Below are 8,761 nucleotides of genomic sequence, written 5' to 3'. Positions count from 1 at the left end.
CCAGTAAGCAGCAGAGCCAGCAATGGAACAGCAAAACAGTAATCTATAGAGTCCAGAGGTGAAAAGGCAGCAGTGATATCGCATGTAAAGATGAGGTGCATGCAATACATGATGTCACTGATAAAGATGTGGCACCTGATTCACCACTTTGGGCTGAGACAGGGACAACACAAAATAGTATGTTGCAAGCATTATCACATTCAGTCTATGTATATATATATATATATATATATATATATATATATATATATATATATATATATATATATATATATTATGCATCAGACATAACCTTACCCAAGCAGCTTAGGGGGGTGGGTAGGAAGAGTAATTATCACTAACATATGTACTTGGAGAGGCATAGTGACAGCTGACAGCAACACTATAAGATTAGGTAGTTATGAGAAGTGAATTTGGTAACCACTCACTCTGAGAGCAGGTTATTGGGTGTCAGGAATCACATCCTCCTGGGGGAATGGAACTGTTAATGTTGTGACAATTGGTAATGTCCATTGTCGTGGCCTGCAGTCCCAAGGCTCAATGTGGTCTTTATCAAGGAAGGTGTAGAAATTCAGGATTCTGTGCGTGAGCTTCTCTGATGGGGTAATCCCATGGCGTGAGCTTGCATAGCTTTGCTGACAATGACCTGGATAATGGTCATAAGGAGACGTGGTAGTCCATTTGTCCATAGGTGATAACAAAGGTATAGATCCATCAAAGAAAATACTACAGGCAGGCAATATTAAAAAGACAGATTTCTGAAAGTGAATCAGAACACAAGCATTTTGCAGGAGGCAAGCCCCCTAACCCCCCCCATGTATGGAAACCCTTTACCCTATGATTTCCTATTTACCAACTCCACAGATGCACAACAATGAGGGAACATGCACAGTTCATGACCCCACAAAATACTTTTTGGTCAACTGCCTTCACAGTATTGTTTCGTTGGACAAAATGGAGTTGATTAATGATCTGGCTTCTGCCAACTTAGAATGGCTCTTCTCCATAACATGGCCATTCCAGATTTACTGTGAATTCAGTTGTATGATATATTAGCATTATGCTGGCCCTAAAATGTATCTGATTAGGTTTGGAACATGTTGTGCCACTGCTCCACACCATTTACTGCTGTCCAAGTATCACTTATCCATGATCCCCAGTCAAAGTACAATTATTGGCGTGCTAGACACACAACAGGCAAAAAAACAAAACTTGTTTTCAACAAGGAGCTTTACTGCAGAAATTGGAGGTCACATGACAATCTCCTGGTAGCCAGCATTTTTTTCTTCTTAAAAATACACTTATCTTTTACCTTGTCATTCACCATATATCTACATTTGTGATACCTAATATGCTGCTTTCATTTAAACCATTTCTTGCCCTAATGGGGTGTTTTCTTCTCAAAAAAATCATACTGAAAATTTTTTGAGGTGGTGGCTGTATGTTTTCTATTCCTCTTGAATAAACAGAGGCAGAGCAGAAGGGTGAAATACTACCTATACAATTGACATATAGAAGGCTTCCCTGATAGAAGGCATTCCAGCTGCGGTACTCTTGAGTCACTCAAATCAAGTACCTAGAAAAATAAGATGGAAAGGTGAGATATTGTGGGAACAGATACAGGAGAGTCAAACCTTCAAGATCAGAGAGAATCTACAAAACGTACTTTGAGAAAATGGGAATTTTTTTTATTTGTACTTACACTGAAAGCTATAACAGTCTATGAGACAACCTTGTGAAATTTCTGGGAGAACTATTAAAGGATATGAGTTACAGTAATAACTGTTGTAATAGCATCACCAGGTATGGAGTAGTTGAGTTTATGGTGCAGATTAACTATAGCCTTGTAATTTCCCTTCTGTGGTTTAGATTTCATTTCTTGCATATATTTATGTGTGACCATATTTTATACTTAGACAGCTCAAGTCCAAACTGTATTTCCTGAAAATGAACTACATTCTTAAGATTTACAGTGTCTGATCCCACTGACATCAACATTGTTTTATCCACATTTAACTGATGTACTACTTATACCTTTAAAGGATTCTATAATAGTCTGTACCCGAGGAAAATAAATTTCTGGGAGTCTCAAGATAAATAGCAAGTCATTAGCATTTTAAGACCATTGTCCATTTGCCACTGTTGTAACCTGTGGATCACCTTATAGCTGTGCTACCTTAGGGTCAGGGAAGAACAAAAATAAATACTGGGGGTGTGGAGAACCTTGCTGGAGTCTTCAAAATAAAAGAACGGAGTCAGAGAAACCGCCAGCAATGCAGCAGTACTCCATAATACTAACAGATAATCTCTGAGAGTCCGTAAAGAATGTTAACAAAACTGCCTGGGGTCTAGCAGTTAATGTAGAGGATTAATGCTATGAGCATTTAATGAGCTTCATCTTGAAGTCCTGGGTTTGACTCTCTGAGCCTACATTTGCCCACTGTGTAACAGTGACTAAGTCACTTAACTATTCAATACTTCTGGGTCAACCTTGAAAAGAAGGTTGTGTACAGTGGGTTCACACAGTTAAGAAATGAATAAAATAAAAAAGAGGGATGTGAAAACAAACGTTTATAATATTATTATTAGAAAGGGCCACTTTAGTGTATCAAATATATTCTTTTCATCTGGCTCTACTAACAGCTTTGTGAAAATGTGTAAATCCACATCATTTTTGCAGTAATACGAGAGGCTATGTGCAGTGCAGTTCTTACAACTGTCTCAGAAAATCCACTATTAGAGTGAATCGAAGAGACACAGGAGTGTTTTTATTGTTTAGATTGGTAGACTTTCTGCTTGTTTGAATGATATAAAGAAAGCTTTACATTATACTCATAAAAATGGATACTGTGAGTTATATATATTGGTTACCAGACAGCTTCCACCTACTGGAATGTTTGTTTACTAAACCATTTTTTGACATGTGAATAGATCGTGTGAGCCCACAGTGGGCTCTACAGAGTCTGGAATGGCCCTGAACAATAGAACATATGACATCCATTATGGAATTTAGTTTCATCATAACATCAAGTAGTCTGCCTCTGAAATGGAATTTGGTAGAGGGAGGGGTGCTGCTCAGGTGTTTAAGTATGACTGAGATGGTGTTTTGCAGCTCTTTCATTTTCTTTTTTCTATAAGCTTCCACCTGATTAAGTACCCCTGAACACTTTCTATATCATTAAGAATGCAGCAAACTGAGTGTAGGAACACTTTTATTTTCTGTTCTACAGTATTTGTCCTTTCTCCATAGTTTTGCACCTGTAAATTTAGTATATATAAAAAAGAGGTGTGAACCCCTATAAAAATGTTTTATTTGCATCTTCTGTACCTCAGTATTGGTGGCATATTAAGTATAGTGTTTTGATTTTAGTGGGAATCAATGTTAGCCTTTTCCTCGAGACACTATGGGCCCCATTCCAAAATGGGGCCCATAGTGTCTTGCTCTCACTTGCTCTCACTGTAAGTGACCACTTACAGTGTGATCAGGCTAAGAGCAGGTCTTTTGGAATCAGGCCTCCAGTATAAGCCTGTTTATAGATAGGCCTTATGCCGAAGTAAGTCACTTACAGTCAGAACAAGTCTTTTGGGATCAGGGCAGACTTACATTGAAAGCAACTCTTTTGAAATCTGTCCCAGTGTACATGATTGTAACAGATACTGCTGTGAATTTATATGCAACTGTATGGACTTTATATCCAAAGCACTGGTGCCAAATAATACATGTCAGGTCACTGGCCTTAACAGCATATTGTACATAGGCATTACTACCTCAGATAATAGCCAGCACCTGTAACACTCAAATAAGCTTTACTGTACAGCTATAGATCATAGAGTTATGATCAGAGGATTCCCAGGATTTTACCCACCTCAAATTTCATTGCCTTCCAGAGCAAACTTACCAAAAATAATTAAAATTTTAACAGGATTATTCTGTAGAAAAACATACACATAATATTTTCCAGAAAAGGTTTATGGTGTCTTTCCAGTACTAACACTCCCATCTCTGCATTGATAATAATTTTGTCACCAGATAGATCAAATTAGGCTTTTAAAAACATAATTACTATTTAAAATTAAAATAAGCCAGACATTAAATATTTGTACGGTAGTAACAGCTTGAGCAGCAACTCTTCCAAAGGCAAGAGCCAGCAGTTGATGTTGCCAGATGAAATGCACATACCCTTAATCCAATAAATAAACTATCAGTAACAAACATTTAAACTGTGTAAAAAATGTTTTTACATAATATAAATAAAATTAAACATCCCACTGTGTAAAATTAAATATACAAATAGCTTTAAATGTACACAAGGAAAATATAAAATGCACCTTTTTAAACAAATGGCATAAAAATGAATGGTAACTAACAGCTTACCCGGAGATTTCATTACTAGTAGCTAAAAAAAATACTGAATTTCTATCTACCACTGACTTTGATGTCCAGGCAGTAGTTGCATAATTCAGCAGAGAAGTAGAATCCAGCTTGAAGTGTTATTTCAAGAATGCTGTCCTCTGTGCCCAGCCTAGTCAATGACTACACTGTCAGTTGCTTTCCCCCAGCTTAAAAAAGTACAAGGCAGTCCATTCAACTTTCTTCAAATTTTAATTATCTTTTTTCCAAAATCCAAATAAGGATATACATTTTATAAGGTGAAAGCATGTCAATATGCACATACTTGAGAAGCATATTTAGTTTCCATTTTAACAGTTTTACTAAAAATACTGTACACAATTTACATTTTTAAATCTATATATGTTATGCATTGTATGTACTGCCATGTTTACAACAGTCACAACTTTTATGACAGAATATAATTACATTTACTTTAGCTTAATACGTCTTCTTCACATTGTCCATGATGTTTTGTCATAAATCTTGTAGCCTCCCCTTGGAAATCATAACCACAGACCCTTGTTAGTTCATGGGTTTCCTGGAAAAATAGGCAGAAGGGAGTGTGTTGTCTAAATTTCATTATAAGCCATTTCTAGCAGGGTTACTATGCCCATTCAAATTCTAGCCCAAAACTTTGAATTGGCCCAGATACCCCTACTTCTATCACTTCTATATGGAACAGCGTCTCCATTCCCCATGTATTTATTCATTTATTTAACTGTGTTAATCAAGTACATGGGTAGATCTAAAGATACATTTCAGTAATGACCCAAGGTCTTTGGTAGTGACTTCTACAAACAAAAATAATACAAACAATAGTAAGAGCAAAATAGTTTTACAAACATGTTCCAAATATTAACAATACATAATTTAACCAAATGAACACTCCTATGCAGTTTCACTACTATATGGTTAGTGATCCTAATCTTAACTTAAATCAAATTAAATAAGCAATAATCCACAAGTGGTTGTAGGTACATTAGGATTTACCCAGAATTGGCATGGTTTAATCACAAGGCCAAAGCTCAAGTGCTTAAACAAAACCAACAGTGGGTAAATCCAGATATACCCACACCCACTAGCAGGTAACTCCTATTATACAAAGACACAATGACATTACGAGAGACAGTGCTTATGTTTCTTAAATAATGTCATTGTATAATGGCACTGTAGTATTCCTCCGCACTCTTCCACCTTTTCTGATGTACTGCGCATGTGTATGGGACTTACATTCCCGCACTTGTGCAGTACATCAGTGCAGTGCAGTGAAGCAGTGGAGAAGAGAGAATCTCTGTTGCAGTTTATTTCCCTTTGACTGAGATTTTACGAAGGCCAGCCTAAACAGAAGGAAAATCAAGCATGTTTCTGAGTATTTCTTTGCTGCCCTGTAAGCATATATTGATGGAAAAGTCTGGCTGCTGAATGGCACTTCAGCAGGCAGACTTTATTCTCTTGGTACATGCTCGATTTACAATGGGCATGCTGGTTGTGCTGTCCAAGCAGTGTGCTCATTTTTTTTATAACAATGGCCCATCATTATATAATTATAGATATATTATGTTAACATATGACAAATATTTTATTTATTTATTTGACATTTGTTTACCAGGGTGGTCTGACTGTGTCCACAGAACCCATTTTCAGCAGATGCCCAGGGAAAAAAGCTCCACATACAGTACAATACAATATAATCCAATACAATACAAATTACATTAGAAAGGCTATACAAAAATAAGTTGAAAGAACATAAACTATGTTAAAAGATATTACAATATATACTATACATCTAGACAATTATATAGAGTTAAATCATTATAGACAATAACAGTCACTCTCACCGTATACATACCCTATGAGTAGATACTGTCCAAAACTAGTATGTATGTAGTGCAATGTATAACATTGACTGTTATAGTACATTTATTTATTTTATTTTATTTATTTATTTATTTAACATTTGTTTACTGAGAAAGTTCAACTGGACACAGACTTTTTCAACAGAGGCCTTGGGAGAAAACTTCCATGAGTAACAGTAAATTTTCATCCACACATTACAATAATCAAAAAGTATAAAATAAACAAAATGTAGTATATATAAGAACATACAAATTTATTATATCTTGACAACAAAACCTAGGGTTTGAACATAGCTAGTACTGTTTGTAGGTATGACTTATGTCAAGATATAAGGTTAAGAGAGGTCGGTAGGAACAAAGGATTAAACACCGGGGGAGAAGTTGGACATGTTTTGGGTATACTGTGGTTTATCAGAGCACTCATGAGGGGTTAGCACAGGAACATAGCCACTTATTTTTTTAGATAGGCTTTAAATGATGGCTTAAAGTAGTTAGTGGATGAGATTGAGAGAATGGAATTAGGAAGGGAGTTCCATATACAAGATATATAGCTGGAAAATAAAGATTCTCCTGCAGTGTTGTTGGCCTTGGAGATGATGAGCAAGTTCTTATTGTTAGAGCAAAGTGGTCTGCTGGAACTGTAAGGAAGGATGAGATTTTGTAGTGCAGGGGTTCTAGTTGGTTGTGTTACAATTTTGTGAGGTAGAGAGAGTTGGTTGTAAAGAATAATGTTGGGAAGCTCAAGCCAGTCTAGTATCCTTAAAGCTGTACAATGATGTGTTCTATATGGGCAGTCAGATGCAAACGTAGCAATTTTATTATAACATGCTTCTAGCTTAGATAAGTCAGCTTTCCTTAGATTAGTTAAAATTGGAGAGGCATATAGTAGAGTGGAGAGCAGATGGCTTTGTGCTAATGTAATTTTGGCTATTGTGGTTAGGAACCTTTTGTGCCTATATAGACTTCTAAGTTTCTTATCGACTTTTTTTAGTAGTTAGGAAACATGCAAGTCAAATTTTAGGGTATTGTCTATTTCCACTCCAAGAAGCTTTGTATGGGTTGTCAGGAAGATCACAGTATTGTCTTTGGCTATTATGTTAAATGCTGGACATGAGACAGATGTCTTGTTAGGTTGGAAGAGTAATAATTTACTTTTGGTTTGGTTCAGGATTAGATGGACATTGGCTAACCATGTTTCAACAGAAGTGAAAGATTCCTGTGTTTGAGAATGAAGAGTTGATAGAGAAGTGGCAGCACAGATAAGTGTTGAATCATCTGCATACTGTATTATAGAACCATGTGGAGTAGCTGTGTGTAGATTATTAGTAAAGAGGGAGAAAAGGAGAGGGCCCAAGATAGATCCTTGGGGGACATCAATGGATAAAGGAAGGCGTGGAGATAGGTCACCCTGCAATAGAACGGACAGATACATAGTTAGGAAACTATGCTGTGGCAGATGGTGAGAAGGACAGTTCAGTTAGTACATCTATTAGTTTGGAATGGAAGACCATATCAAAAGCTTTTGATAAGTCTAGAGAGATGGCAGATACAAAGTTGTTGTTATTCCTGTGATGGTTTATGGTACTAGTGAAGGATAAGAGATCTGTAGTGGTACTACGTGATGGGCGAAACCCATGCTGTGTGTTTGCAAGAAGGTTATTTTTTAGTAAGAATTTCATGACCTGGAGATAAATACACCTTTCAAGTAACTTAGAAAGAGGTGAAAGAATAGCAATTGGCCAATAGTTTGTCAGTTCTGTGGAAGGTCCTCCTTTATGAAGTGGGATTACATGGGAAATTTTTCACAGTTGAGGGACCTTGTTTTTGAGAATGGCTCTATTTATAAGGATTGATACTGGGAAGACTAGAGATTCAGCTGCAATTTTGAGGTATTCACTGGGTAAGTTATCTATGACTAGTGTAGTAGGTTTTAGTTTCTGTAGTAGTTTTTTTTTATAGTGGCTGTAGGAACTGGGGAGAAAGAGAATGAGGCATTGCTAGTTGTAGACTTGGCTGGTTTGGTATCAGGAGTAGGAGTTTGCTGTTTAGAAAGGGGAATTATAGATTCAGTAAAATGTTTGCTAAAGATGGTAGCTATGCTATTGGAATTGTTGTGGATGTTTGGCATTGGTGTAGTAGCTTTTCCTGGGTGAAGGATTGAGTTTATGGCTGGCCAACATTTCTGAGGGTTTTTTTTATGTGTTTTGAATGTTATGATAGAAATTTATTTTATCCTGTTTTATTTTTTTTTCTTATTTCTAAGTTCCTGATACTGTTGTTTAGAAACTACTGTGTTAGTCTTACGCCATAGTTCCCAGGCTTACATGAAAAATTAGAATGTTGGTTTCAGTTAGGAAAATAATAGCCAGAAAGTTAGTGATGCGGAAAGATAGTGAGAGAGTTAAGAAGGACAGAGGCATTACAGACTGAGCAGTAGCTTAAGGATATGGTATAGAAACAGAGAAGGAGTTAGGAGAGCCTTAGAATCTTGCAGACCATGAGGGAGTGAAAT

This window comes from Protopterus annectens, chromosome 1.part2 (assembly GCF_019279795.1).
Source record: "Protopterus annectens isolate FY-2018-M chromosome 1.part2, PAN1.0, whole genome shotgun sequence".
Taxonomy (NCBI): Eukaryota; Metazoa; Chordata; order Ceratodontiformes; family Protopteridae; genus Protopterus; species Protopterus annectens.
This window is presented reverse-complemented; position numbering follows the sequence as displayed.